At 43.8% G+C, this 14,059-nt stretch overlaps 1 protein-coding gene across 1 annotated transcript in view; it reads right to left on the bottom strand.

Moving 5' to 3' along the window:
- Positions 1-6,368, bottom strand: part of DISP1 (dispatched RND transporter family member 1) — an 84,278-nt gene extending 77,910 nt beyond the window's left edge. Inside the window, exon 1 of the mRNA XM_042876163.1 lies at positions 6,273-6,368. The gene's annotated coding sequence lies outside the window, so the exon portion shown is untranslated. The remainder of the gene's footprint in view (positions 1-6,272) is intronic.
- Positions 6,369-14,059: the final 7,691 nt, after the last annotated feature.

Genomic DNA, 14,059 nt, shown 5'->3' with positions numbered 1-14,059 from the left:
CTTCTCCATTTCACTGTGAAGCACTCTGGCTCGCAGGGCTCAATATTCAGGGCAATAACAAACAGCCATGTGACCCTCTCGTGGAAAGGCCATGGAAAAAAAAAATCTGTCTGGAGTTTATGTTGGCTGGGCAGATCAATACACTTAGTCATAACTCGGCAGCACCACTCACAAAGCCAGTATTTGTTTTCACACTAATGCCATCTCTACCATTTTTTTTAAAGAGAGAACAAGTTGCCAAAGTACTGATACGCAGCAGATCTGAAACTGGCTTTGCCTAACAGCAGGTTAAGTAGGGAAAAACAGTTCCTGACCCAACAGGTCAGCAGCTACCCTTGGAAGGGCCAGTTGTGGTGCCTGGCCAACCACAACGCTGAAACTGGTGACAAAAGTAATCTATTAACATCATCACAAAGCAATAAGTTTTACAAATACTGTATTTATCTTGAATTCTCCAAAAGCTTTGATGCAAATTCCACTTTTTTTTCCTGTTTCCAACCATTAACTTTCAGAGAAAATACATGATGATTAATTCAGGCCCACAAAAGTTCTGTTTTTCAGACTCCCAGACTTCACTCTCACAGAAATGAGTTCTAAGCTACATTAACAACTTCAGCTTTTATTTTAATAATGATTTGTATGTCACGCTGATGCCTTTACAAAAACACAACAGAATTAAAACACTTCACATGATTCAACTTCAAAGAGTTAAGATTAAGTTACCGAATTCTTGCAATACCTGCTGGAGTTTTTTTTATGGTATTAAAGAAGCTATCAACAATAAGTGAGAACACATGTTTCAGACTAGGGTAAAGTTTATTCCAACAGGAAAAAAATTCCCTTCAGCTTTATGTAATTATTTTGAACAGCATATGTAATATTAAGGAAAATATTTTAACTTAGATATTTAAACTAGGTGGCATGGTACTCCGTAATTTTCTAAGCCCAAAACATCATAGCTGTGGCAATTCTTAATTAATTACTTTTGGTTCTCAAAATCCCCCTCCTTCCTTCCTCCCACCCAAAGCTATTTGCACAAAACCAAGTTCTCATGTGACCTCAAAAAACTGTTGCCCAGCATGCTATTTCAATATTGGAATACCAGCACGGGTATTACAGTATTAAATGTTTTCATCTTCAGAAGCATCTCTCATCAGCCATGTTGCTGAGCACAGTAACCACATCCAGAGAAAAGAAACCAGAAAAAATTGAAAGAAAGCCTTCTAGTCTCACTTTAGAAATACCTTGAGCCTCCATCTACAGGCATCAGGAACCCACCAAGTCTTACAACTAACAGGAATGTGTTTAACTCAGAAGAGCACAGATGAAGCCCCATGAAAAAAAGCTTCAAGTCCAGCACTTCCCTGCAGCAAAACTGTAAGCTGAGCTGCATCATTCCACTCACATTCCAGGTAGAATGGATTTTGTGTTTACAAAATGCATCTTCTCTAATCTCCCTCTTGATGCTCCATCCTGTACATAAATATTTAATCACAGACAGGCACTTCGTGAAAGGCAGTTTGAACACAGGGAGATCCATTTGCCTCAAGTATAAGCTAAAAAGGTTAAAAAAAAAAAAAAAGTATGTTGTACATACAGTCAAATATGACACTGGTTCAGAAACTTTAAGAAGATGTGCACAGAAATAACTGATTTCTTATATTTGTCATATTACACGTGAAATAGTTGTAAAGAATACTCATTGATTAAACGGGTACAAGTTATACGACAATTATAGCGTACTTGGAACATTCAAACTCGAAACAGTGCTCATCAATACCCTCTTCAAACACCTAGGAAAACTGCAAATGTGGTACTTTGGGAAAGCAAGCAACAAGAACAGCGTCAGCTGTAGCAATGAAGCTGCTTGCCTTCAAGATTTACTCCTTACAGCTCCAACAGGCACACCTTATCACACACAAGGGCAGCAGCGGCATGGAGGAATATCAGGAAGCCTACAACAGACGCCTGCTCACAGCTCTTGCCCAACCTTAGTTACATAAAGATAGAAGATGAAGAATTAAAGCTCTAGGAGGTCAGAGATCCTTAGCAACGCAGGGATAACAGCAGCTGAATTTCCAACCACCGTGGCTCTGTGCAAGAGAGAACTACTGCTTAGAGTACGCACTTGAGCCTGGAACATAAATGTTTTCAGATGACAAGAATACATTTCCTCCTATTAAAGCTAGAGCTGCCTCCTTACCATCTATCTGCATGTCAGGATCATTAACAAGGAGAGACTGTACAAGAAAAAAATACGGCACACATCTGTTAATAATTAAGGCTTAATTTAGTCATTTTTATTAATTTGTGCTACAAAAGCACAAGAATTGTGTTGTGCTAGAGACAGCACAAGAATGGTTTTATCATGCTGTGCTTGCCTGCCTCTACAAAAACAACTCAGTGCTTTAGATTAAGATACACAGCAAGAACTTTCTTCAGATACTTGCAAACAGGCAGTTTCCAGACATCTGCTGAATACACCAGCCGACCAGAGCACAAGCTTTTCACCTTTACTACAGAAATATGTGATGGGAGGACTAAGAAAATGGGGAGCGGCTGAGGCCGCTGGGTTTGCTGAGCTCAGAGCAGAGGAGCTGAGGGGAGGCCTGATAACGGCTGCAGCTCCTCACAGGTAGCAAAGGGCAGCGCTGAGCTCTGCTCTGTGTGACAGCGACAGGGCCTGAGGAGATGGCAGGGAGCTGCCAGGGGAGGGGCAGCTGGGGGCTGGGGACAGGGTCTGCATCACAGGGCGATGGGCAAGGAATGGGCTGCCCAAGGCAGTGGGCACAACCCCAATGGCAGAGTTCAAGGGGCACTTGGACAGCACTCCCAGATGTGGGGTTTGGATTTTGGGTGGTGCTGTGTGAAGCCGGGAGCTGGACTCAATGATCCTTACGGGTCCCTTCCAACTTGGGATATTCCGTGATTCTATATTTCTCACCAACCAGCTACTCTCTGTCTCCCCTCAAAGCCACCTTCTCTCCCCACAAACCCTCATTCTTGCAAGCTCTATGCTATCCCACATCTCCACCAGCAGCCTTAATGGTGATCACCACTTCCCCCACCCCATCCCCAGCACCTATCCTTGCTTCTCTTCACCCTGCTCATCCAGCCTTACCACTTCTGCTTTCAGATCTTCTCCCTCCCACGCCACCGACTGACTCCAGTCCTCCTTCCCCACTGTCTACCAGACAGATGTATTTATCTTAATATTGAATGCAAGAGAATCTGTCTCAGCGCAAGTTAAGCTGCGACTAATATGCACAGATAGCAGAGGATAGATAGCTTCAAGAATTCACCTTTTATCATCATAAAGTTCCTTCACACACAGGTTTCCTAGCCAAGGCCTCTTCTGTTACTCCATATGGGTTTTCACCAAGCCAGCTGCACCGTACTGTTGGCTCGTTGTATGTGGAGTTTCAAAAGTTATTTGACAGATGACAGACAGCCTTTGACAACTGCAAGTCTCAAAATCAAAGTTCAGATGGAAATTTCATCTTGCTGTTCTATTAATATCAGGACTCTTTAATTTATTATACTTCACTTAGGAGAGATTCCTTTAGAAGGGTAAGTTACAGTTACACAGCTTTCATTTTTAAGAGTTAAGAAGTATTTTGTTTACAACAAAACATGAATCTGACAAGTTTTGATTAAAACCCTCAGTGTCAAGCAAGGCTATTTTAGCATTATGGTCTCACTAAACATGTAATTTAGAGGTTACAGTCCACTCTTACACCACAAAGCAACATTATTTTCTTTTGGGCAGAAAAGCAACCAGTCTTTATTCTTTTTCTTTTAATATTAGAAAGAGCATTTTCACACCCTCCAGGAGTGTTTAATTTTTGCTGCACTTCACACCAGAGCACAGCTGACTTGGTAAGAGCTGCTCACAGGAAGTCACACTAAACTCAGAAATACCATATGGCTGCTGAACTAGAAAATAGCCATGGTTACCAAACCAAATTAATTCCATTGATCGCTTTGAAGAGAGATAGCTGTGTGCTTGCTAATTATCTGAGGTGCTTATTATGTATTTCAAAGTTTGCAAGTAATTCTATACTTCTATCAAAGCTAATAAATCAATCATCTCTGTTAAAGGCTTAGAGGAAAGCAAAGCTTACGTCTCACATCTATGGTTAACATATGAGAAACATTACTATGAAAGCCATTCAAAAAGACTCCTCATGGGAAAGGGTAACATTATGAGAACTAAGTGTTTTCACATGTTCTTTTTACCTTTGTTCTTTTATGGTCTTATTTTTCACCTCTTCTACAGAATTTTTTGGAGGCTACTAAGCTGAATTCCATCTCTTTCTTCCCAAGGCCCTTTGGGATTGTTCTCCCCATATCAACATCTTTTGTTCCTGCTACAGTAATTTTCTGATCAGTGCAAAACAGCTTCACATGCCTTTCTCCAGCAGAGTCGGCAACAGAAACAGGTTCAAAAAGATGAGGAAAAAGTCAAAAGAAAAAAATCTACCTTTCTCAGCAATGCGTAAGCGTGTCTGCTAACAATAAACAAATCCAGAGCAAGCTTTCTACTGAACTCATGTATTGCCTATTAATAATTAGCAGGAGAAGGCAAACAGATTGAAACAAAGCCCCTGAACAGGAAAACCCAAATGCCAGCACTGCTCTTCTCCAGCTCCTACACAGGTGAACAAGCCTTACTGACACACTGCAACCCGTAAGTAACCTTGCATCTGCACCAGGAATTCAAAAGCAGATTAACAAGAAAAACCCAATGGCTGTGTTTTATTTAGTGCCCATAGACACTGCACCCAAAAGGGAAAAACTTTCCTGAGTTACACTATCAGGTCTCAAATCCTAATGTGGTCTTCAACATACTGCATCGCTTTGTATAAGGCCTTAACTTCATAATCCATCTGCTTTTAACTGATGTAACGCATTTAAGCTTCTGGTCCCAAAATAACCATGTTCTCAAACTAGGCTACTATACTACTGCAGGATATTACTCACTTTGCTATGGAAGAGCAAATAAATCTTTCGGCAGGACATGATTCTGCTTTTTATTTAATGATTTCCAAAATACATAATGCAATGCCCTTGTTTAGTTTCCTAAACAGAATACTGTCAGCAAAGGCTGCTGTGCTCCGTAAGCTTCCAGTCTAAAGATAATTACTAAAACATCAAGTTTGTTTTTTTGTTATGTTTTGTTTAGGCTTTTTAATTTGTATCTCAGCTCATTTGCACCATCAGCCCAGCAGCTTCCCAATAGCAGATGTGGTTTATAGGAGATGCTGAAAAGCTAAAGCACAATTTTTTCCTCCAAGCAAATGTTAATAAACATTATTATTTGTTATGGTCAACAATTCAGTGACCACAAACTCGTGCTTGCAGCAAGAGCCTATAAAGGCTGATATTTTAAGTACCTATAGTTTTCTAATAAATATGGGCAGCCTAATCTGGTGGGTGGCAATCCTGCCCATAGCAGGGGGTTGGAACTAGATGATCTTTAAGATCCTCTGCAGCCTAACCTGTACTGTAATTTCATGTCCCCAGTCTGAAGGCTGTTCCACAATACATCCTTCCACCCCTGCAGGCAGTTTGTTTCAAGCTCCGGTCTCTTTGCCAGGTAAAGGAATTCACTCTCAAGAAGATACTGCATGCTTATCTGCCCCAGTTGCTTTCTTGTCCCTTGATTCCCCTGCAGCTCTACTGACCAACACTTCTATAGCTGACCATGCTTAATAATGAGCCCAGTGACAATTAGGATGTGCTATCTCAAGGCCTTGTTACTTATTTACAGGTACATAACAGGGGCTTTTTTCTTCCCATGTCCAAGCCAGCAGTTCCATAAGTGTTCTCTCTAGCACGCTACTTGCACTGTGATCAGACAGCTCTGTTCATTTATAACACACCCACACCCTACAGACACATCTTTTGAGCAACTACAGCTCCTTGTGCCTCTCCTGAGGTAGAAACAGACCCTATTTTGGGCAGTGAGGCCCTGGCACAGCTGCTCACAGAGCTGTGGTGCCCCATCCCTGGAGGTGCTCCAGGTCAGGTTGGACGGGGCCCTGGACAGCCTGAATTGGGGGGCCAGCCCTGTCCACGGCTGGGGGTGAGGCTGGGTGGCTTTGCGATCCCTTGCAACCCAAACCACTCTGTGATTCCACTCGCCAACACAGTTTGAACCATCTGTCTTTACGCAGAGCCCTACTTTTCATTCTAAGCCAGAGGCTGAGAAAACAGCGAGCACCTTACTGCCTTCCACACAGGCGCGTTCTCTAGTGAACTTTTAATACCTTCCACCAGAAGAAGGGAAGAAGCCATCGGGCGCCGTTCCTCACGCCGGGGCAGCCGGCATCCCTCCGCCTCAGCGGCACCTCCAGCCCACTTACAGCACAAGCCGGCGCCGAAGAGATGCGGACCGAGCGCGCCGCCCCAGCGGAGCCCCGCTAACAGCCCGCACTAAGGCCAGGCCCGGAGGGAGGGAGGAACGCGGCGGAGCCGGGCGGAGCGTGGCCGCGCCCCGCAGGACGCCGTTCTCGAGCGCAGCCTCGTCCGAGCGGCCGCGAGCCGGGCGGGGCGCCAAGTGCCCTCCGGGGCCGGCCGCGGCCGTTACCGCCCTCCCGCCGCGGGGCCGCGCACGCACCTCAGCGCGCCGAGGGACCGCCTCCCCCGGCGGTTCTCCTCGCCTTCCCGCCCCACACGCCGGGCGAGGAGGGGAGGCGGGAAGCCGCCCGCCTCACGGCGCCTACCTGTGGGCTGCCCGCTGCGAGGTCACGGAGGCGGCCGCCGCTGCCCTGCCTGAGCCCGTCGTCGCGGCAGGAAGCGAGCGGCCCCCGCGGCGTCTCCGCCGTGGCGCAGTTACCATGGGACGGACGCCCTCTCCCTCCGGAAGTCGGCGCCGGCGACGGGGCGGGCCGCGGAGGCGGGGACGCAGCCATCTTGAGCGCGGCGCCGGGCTCGGCAGCTGCCGGCCGCCATCTTGAGTGTGGCGCGGCTCGGGGGACGGCCCCGTCAGTGCTGACCTCGGCCATTGGGATTAGCGGCAGCCACAGTAAAGCCCTACGCCACAAGTCCCTGAGGTCGCAGGCGGCCCTGTGTGGAAAAAACAATCCTAGAATCATTAAGGTTGGGAAAGACCTCTAGGATTATCTAGTCCAACCACCACCACCACGCCCACTGATCCATACGCGTGCCACAGCCGCACCGTTCTTGAGCCCCTCCACGGACAGCAAGTCCCTCACCGCCCGGGGCAGCCCGTGCCTCACCGCTCTGAGAATAAAAGTTCCCCAACGTCCAACACAAAGCTCTGGAAAAGAATTTGACAGCAAAAGGCTGACACAAGGGTTTCCCTGGCAGAGCGGCAAGCATAATCCCCAAAGTAGGATCGGTGTGCCTTGAGGGATGGAAGGGAGGGCACACAGAGCCCCGGGAAGGGGGGTTTTGTAACACGCAGGGCAGTTTCTCCTCTGACGAAACACATCTCCACAGGTTCCTTCTCTGCCCACCCCAACAGGGCCACAGCATCAGGCTGTACACACGCTTCCAGAACTAAAAGCCTAGTATTGTGCATGAAGTCACATATAGCAAAGGACATCTAGATAATTAAGTGCTGAAACACCAGGAAAAGCTTGCCTCAGCCATAACTGCACTGTCTTGCGTGTTAGTTTTTAATTGCATGAGCGGATGCCATTTGATCCCAAAGGATCTCTGCCTCATTTAGCACACAGTTTGGGCCAAAATGCAGCTGCTCACAGATGTGGCATTGCCTAATTTTTCAGGGCTTGCTTTTACAGCTTAAGTAAAACTGTGTATTCGTTGCTTCTGAAGACCAGAATAAAGCATTACATCCTTTGCAGTGAATCCCTCGTACACCACAGGCTGCTTCACTTTCACCCCTTTGTGAGGATAACCAGTTCTTTAAAATCCTCTCATAATTATGTGGAACACCCAGGGTCGAACTGCCCATGGCTGGGAAGTCAGTGGTTGCAGCCTAAGTCAGAAATGCTGATTTGCTCCCTGTCCCTCTTCACTCAACATGGTTTTAATTAAAGGCTCATTATAATTCTGCGTTCTGGCTCAGATTCCATCCCAAACACCAGGAATGTGGCTGTTGTATCAGCCTGATAAGTTGTGTTTGATCAGATGAGATCAGAACATGAAACGCTGTGGAAGATGACATTTGACTTCAAACTGTTGAATTCAATTCAAACAGTTCAAATTCAATTCGAATTCAAACAGTTGAATTCAAACTGTTGAGATTTGGGCTGGAGTATCGCTCTAGGAATGAAACAGTAAACAGGAAAGAACATATGAATTTAAGGAGATACCTCCTTTCTGCAAAGCAGCAAGAGCAAATGAAAGAGGAAAGCTCAGCCCTTCCAGCTCCAAACAATTTTGCCACCAGGCCTCATCACTTCATACCACACTTTGCCATTTAATCTCTCATTGTGCTGATTTCTTCTCTAGACTCAAGAGACAGCTCAGTCACCTCATCCAGCTTTGTAACCCCTGTGACTCTTCCCCCCTTTTCCCCAAAACATATCGATTTATATCGAACACGTTTTATTCCCACTCCCCAGTTCCTGTCTTTTATTGCCATCTAGTGTTCATCTTTGGAAATGATGTAACTAATGGAATCCCTCCTCATCAGACCAATTTGCTGTAACTAACGGATTTTGGAAACGGACAGATGTCACAGGTAAAAAGTACCACTATGAAGAAACTATACCTATGTATAAGACAGAGATATATCTATGCATATTTCTATAGCGCTAAAATCTCTTACATTATTTAAAATCAGTAACACTTGTAACTCAGGTATAGATTATATATACTAGTTAGTTATTTCTATCCACACTGCTCTTGGTAACTCATCAAAGCACTTCAAAAAACACTGATTCAAAAGCAAACAAACAAACAACCCTCCCTGAAATAACCCTACTTTTACATTCAGTTTCCCCTAAAAGGAGTAGCCCTGTCAAAATGTTACTTGCAAAGTAACCTTGCAAAGTTTGAATGGACAGATCATTCAGTGCATCTGCAAAAGGTGTTTTCTGAAAGAGACAAAAAAAAACGAGGGATTACCCAGAGATCATTTGTCTTCATTTTCTTATCTTTCCTTCTTTGTTCTATTCCTTTGCAGTGACTTCCAGTTCTCATTCTCAGCTTCTATCCATGATCAGCACACCATTCATAACCACTCAAAGCTCCCTTGTCTCTCTTTACTGTTAAATGCATAAACTTAAAAAGTTTGCCCATATTTCTATGAAGAGTTCACTGGCTAGTACAGATCATTACCTCTTGAAAATCAAAGATTCTAAATCAAGTTATAAATTCTAAGTGAAAAATACAATAAAAGGTGTATGTACAAAGAAGTTTGTACAATTATTTTTAATTATTTTTATTTTATTTTTTTTTTGCATGCTCAGATCTTTACATATGTTTAAGAAGCCTACCATCCCACCTAGTCATGAAAGAATCTGAAAGCTGCTATTATCTGAATTAGTCCAGTTAGGAAGGAGACAAAGCAAGGTGCTTAGCTACTTTCATTCCAATGAAAATTTAATTTAATTAGAGCAATTTCAGATCACATTCCTGGCAGCTGTGTTTATCACACTTTCTTCAAAGGATAGGAATTAGCGTTGACTGACACTAACATCAAAGCTCATTTATTCACCCACCCACATCCTACCAGCCCTTCTGAGCTTGTCTGTTTATTTAGCACTTTAGTAATGCCACAGTAAATAAGATTTCATTTCAGAGCCTGCGTGTTTTTTTGTCAAAGCACTTAGCATAGGCTTCTTATAATATCACATTAGAATACATTTTTGTAGGTTTGATAAAGGATCAGCTAGATGCTTTCCTAAATAGATGTTTTAAATGGTTAGCAAAAGAACAGATGTGTAGACCGGAACCCAAAGTTTGTTTTTCTTTCTGTTTGTCAGCAACTACAAAATCTGGAGGGGAAGGGGGGGATTCCATTAGTCCATCAGCAATGTGGAGGATGTCAGAAATGATCTGTCACCCTTTAAGCTGCTTAAGTCCCAAGCCAGCTAGGTCATCGTGCCTTTGGACACAAGGTCCAGGGGAAGCTGTGTGGCACCCAAGGCTCAGCTCTCTGTTTCACAGCTGCTGTGTCCTTTCCAGCTCAGCTGGAGGCGTTAGTGCCACCCCTTCACTCACAGTGCATACATAACCTGTTATCATCTCTTGTGAGCAACACGTAGCTTCCTGCTGGTGAATCATCTTTTATTTCATGTTTGTGCATCATCTGTCAAAACAGGACTTGATCACCAATTAAAGCTGCTAGAGCACAGGAGCAAGGTAGATGCATCACAGCTCTGCTGCCTCTTTGGAGGCACATAGAGAAGTGCTGCCACATCAGACATGACACCTGACACATCAGCAACAGTGATCTGCTGCCTATGCTTCAACCTCAAGCCCCGAGGGTGACAAAAACAAGCAGTTAGACTAGGAGCCCATATTTTATTCTCCAGTCATCGGCAGTATGAGTTGCATATAGTCATGATTGCTCACAGATGGCCAAGAAAATGATGCCACTGGAAAAGATCCTTTCAATTGCTTTCATAAAAATAAGTACTCAAACAACTCAATTTTCCAACAAGTGGAACCCAACTGGGTTGGTGTACCAGTTTCACAGCTAAGCAACCTTCCCCTAAAATTCCCTCCAGGCCTCGGCCACTCGTTTCCTTTTTCTCACTCTTACACACAGCTTGCCAACACAGATACCATCAGGTACCAAACAGAAACAGCAAAAAGAGGCAATCTGCCAAAAAGCAAAGGTGCAACAGAACCTCTCTTACCTAGGCAGAAAAGGCTGCCTGCAAGCATCATTATACTTCCTTCACTCATGAAAAGCAGGACCAAGCTGGTATGAGTGACTCCCCAATCAAAGACACATTGTGATTGCGAAAATTCTGATGCCTACCTGTACTTCAGGGCTAGGTGGTGCAGACAGGAGTTACATCATATGTAGATTTCCTTGGAGATGCTGAAGAGGAAACTTAAATTCATAATCCACTTGATCCTTCCTTGATTCTCCCAAAAAAAATACAGAGGGCACCTTTTAACCCATTCTGCATTCAGTTATTGCCATATTTGTTCCCCTTGGTTTACAGAAGGTCTGAGCAGTACTGGAGACAAGTCACTTCAGGATGCCTGCCTGGATTTTCAGTGCCAGTTGTATGTCCCACCCTTCCTTCTGAAATTTCTACACTTGATACCAGAGTAATTTCAGCTGCTTTGTCACCATTGCAGGTCACAGTACGGTATATGCTGGTGTATTTTAAGAAGCCTGGGTGTCTTCATGGGTAACTTTTGCAGTGCAGCTGCTGGACCTCTGTGTAGCAAGGACAAGAGCACCCAGAGAAAGGTATACCTACGCTGCTAGGAGCAGGAACTCTACCAGCCATAATCACAGAATCACAGAATTGTAGGGGTTGGAAGGGACCTCCAGAGATCATCGAGTCCAACCCCCTGCCAAAGCAGATAATGTTCTGCAGTCAGGCATTTCCACAAACCCAAGGCTAATTCACAGGATACAGGGCTGAAGAGATACCCCTTGCTCTTGTATTGGGCTCAGTAAAGCCACGGGAATGGCTGAACTGCATTAGCACATTTGCTATCTGAAGCTTAGTACACAAGCAGAAAAAGAATTTGTTCCTCCAGCATTTTCAAGGCTCTGTATTAGAAACAAAAGCCACAACCCCTGCTAGGAGAAATAAAGAAGAACAGATGAGAGAATGACTAATGGGACTGACAGGAATAAATTCCACCGGTTTGACTGACCACAGCCTTGCACTATAAAACCCTGGGACCTGATGCACAGTAAAGGTATCACAGGACCACAGGCCATGTAATGGAAATCATTTAAATTTCAATATTTCACCTGGTTGCGCAGACAAGGCCTGTGGAGTGTGTCATTTCAGCTGAAATATTTATTGAGGCTGCCCACTGGTTTATACAGCAGGAGTTTAAAGGTTAAGAATTCAACTCTCCAATTCTGAAACTGGGAAGAAACAAATGCTGGAGAAACGAGATACTCAACAGCCTATGAGAAAGTAATGGAAAATTCATTGCTTTCAGTCACTTACAGCACTTGCTATGCAGAAATGGACTGAAACCTTCAGTTTTGCTCGGAGGCTTATGTCATCTCCAATCTTCCCAGGGAGACTCAAGCATGGTTTATCACAGCAATTTGCATGTAGATGAATGACATCTCTGCTTTCAGTGATTGCATTTCTGAAATTTGGTTTTCACTAGCTCAAAGAAAACAGCTTCAAAGGGGGAAATGTAACTTCCTTAAAAACCCTTGTGCTCTAAACAACTGCACTCAGTCTAACCTGTTTTAAAAAAGAAAAATTAAGGTGCCAGCAGATAAATCAGAGCACCACAGATTTGCATTTTCAACTGCCAATGAAGCAACTGGAGAATTTTGTTTACTGTGTCATCAGCTAGAAACGGCACAGGCCCATGCAGAACCAAGTTTTGAATGCAGGTTTTTTATTTTTCCTCAAATACCTTGGGTCTGTCAGGGAGAAACTATTTAGAAATCCCTTCAAAGTGTTGTCCAGGAAACTCACCCTGCATAGCATTGTTCATAATCCACTCCTCCAGATGTTCTTCTCACTTTCCTAAACACACTGTTGTAAAAGCCCAAGGCCCAGTGGCTTAAGACAGTACTCTGTATCTCGTAAGGAGGTTACTGATGTGGTACATCAACCAAAAAGGATACATTCTTATTTTATTCACTTGGTTCATCTAGAAAGCCAGCTTACCTTCTGATGAATACTGACTGTAGATTGCAAATAAAATACAGAAGCCAGAGAGCACGAATTCCTGAAATAATGATCACCATTCTGCCGTTTGCTTCATTAAATATTTTAAAAGATAAGTTTTACATGTTTTCAGCCAGCTAAAGGTTTCTTGCTTTTTTTCTTCTCTGTTCTGCTGCACTGACGAACAACAAAATATCCACAGCTGTCCAGAACCAAGCAGGACTTTGCAGGCTGATTTGGATGTACCAGAATATCGAATTGCATCATGCTCTCCTGTGCAGCAAGTTCTCCATATTCAGAAGCATCAACTAATGACAGGTCCAAGATTAGTTAAATGGAACCAGATGCCAGAAACTCCAACCATAGCTTAAATAAAGCAGTCAGTGCCACAGAGGCCACCGATGCTCACTGAGCTCCTTTCTCTCTTCAGTGATTATGTTGGTTTTTTCACCAACCAAACACTAAAACCATGCTGTGGTTATATTGTGACACTGGAGACATACTATGCCATAGCCTGCTAATGACTGGTTCATAGCCTACAGATTAACTTACTCAGAGACATATCAGAATGGCAGCATTCAGTATTTAGTAATCAAGAGATTACATGGGTCACATTCTGAAATCCCATCAATATTTGTAAAAGCATGTTGAGCAAAACACACCATGTTCTTAACTGACCCATTCCCAACACCCTCTTTCCCAAAGTAGCTTTTTTCACCCAAATAGTCCACATAACTTCACTTGGAAGTTTATCCACCAACTCTGTATTCTAGAAGACAAAATAGAAGATATTAATTGTATAAAAGGTAAATAGCTGTGGTGCTGTCTGTTGAAAGCACAGACAAACACTGTTCCAAGTGTTTCCAGTTACCATGAGAATTGAGGCTCTACTACACACAGCTGATTTATAGCTGTAGTTCACATGATAAAGACAGACCAACATATTTACAATACCAGAAGCTGGAAAACATATTTAAAACAAAGCTTGAAAAACAGCACTGTAGAAACACCAGCTGCTGATCTGCTACTACACTCTAGAAGTGGAGGAGTATTGCTTTAGCAACAACAAGCTACAAGAACTTGGTGTCAGAGACAGCCTCCTCTGGAGCACTGGTTCTCCTCTGGCTCCGGTTTCTCATGGGGTTCCAGCTGTGAAGCCTCCTCTGTTACCCTGCTGCTCTCAAATTACTCCCTCCTTTATCTGAGCCTGATAAAATACAATTAAATGCGTTTGTCTGCCAAAGGCTCAGATTTAAGAAAATTACAGATAAACGAGAATAACA

This window comes from Lagopus leucura, unplaced genomic scaffold, assembly GCF_019238085.1.
Source record: "Lagopus leucura isolate 7727_CA_CO unplaced genomic scaffold, USGS_WTPT01 Super-Scaffold_73, whole genome shotgun sequence".
In the NCBI taxonomy this organism is placed as follows: Eukaryota; Metazoa; Chordata; class Aves; order Galliformes; family Phasianidae; genus Lagopus; species Lagopus leucura.
The sequence above is the reverse complement of the archived record's forward strand: the minus strand, read 5'-3'. Positions and strand labels throughout refer to the sequence as shown.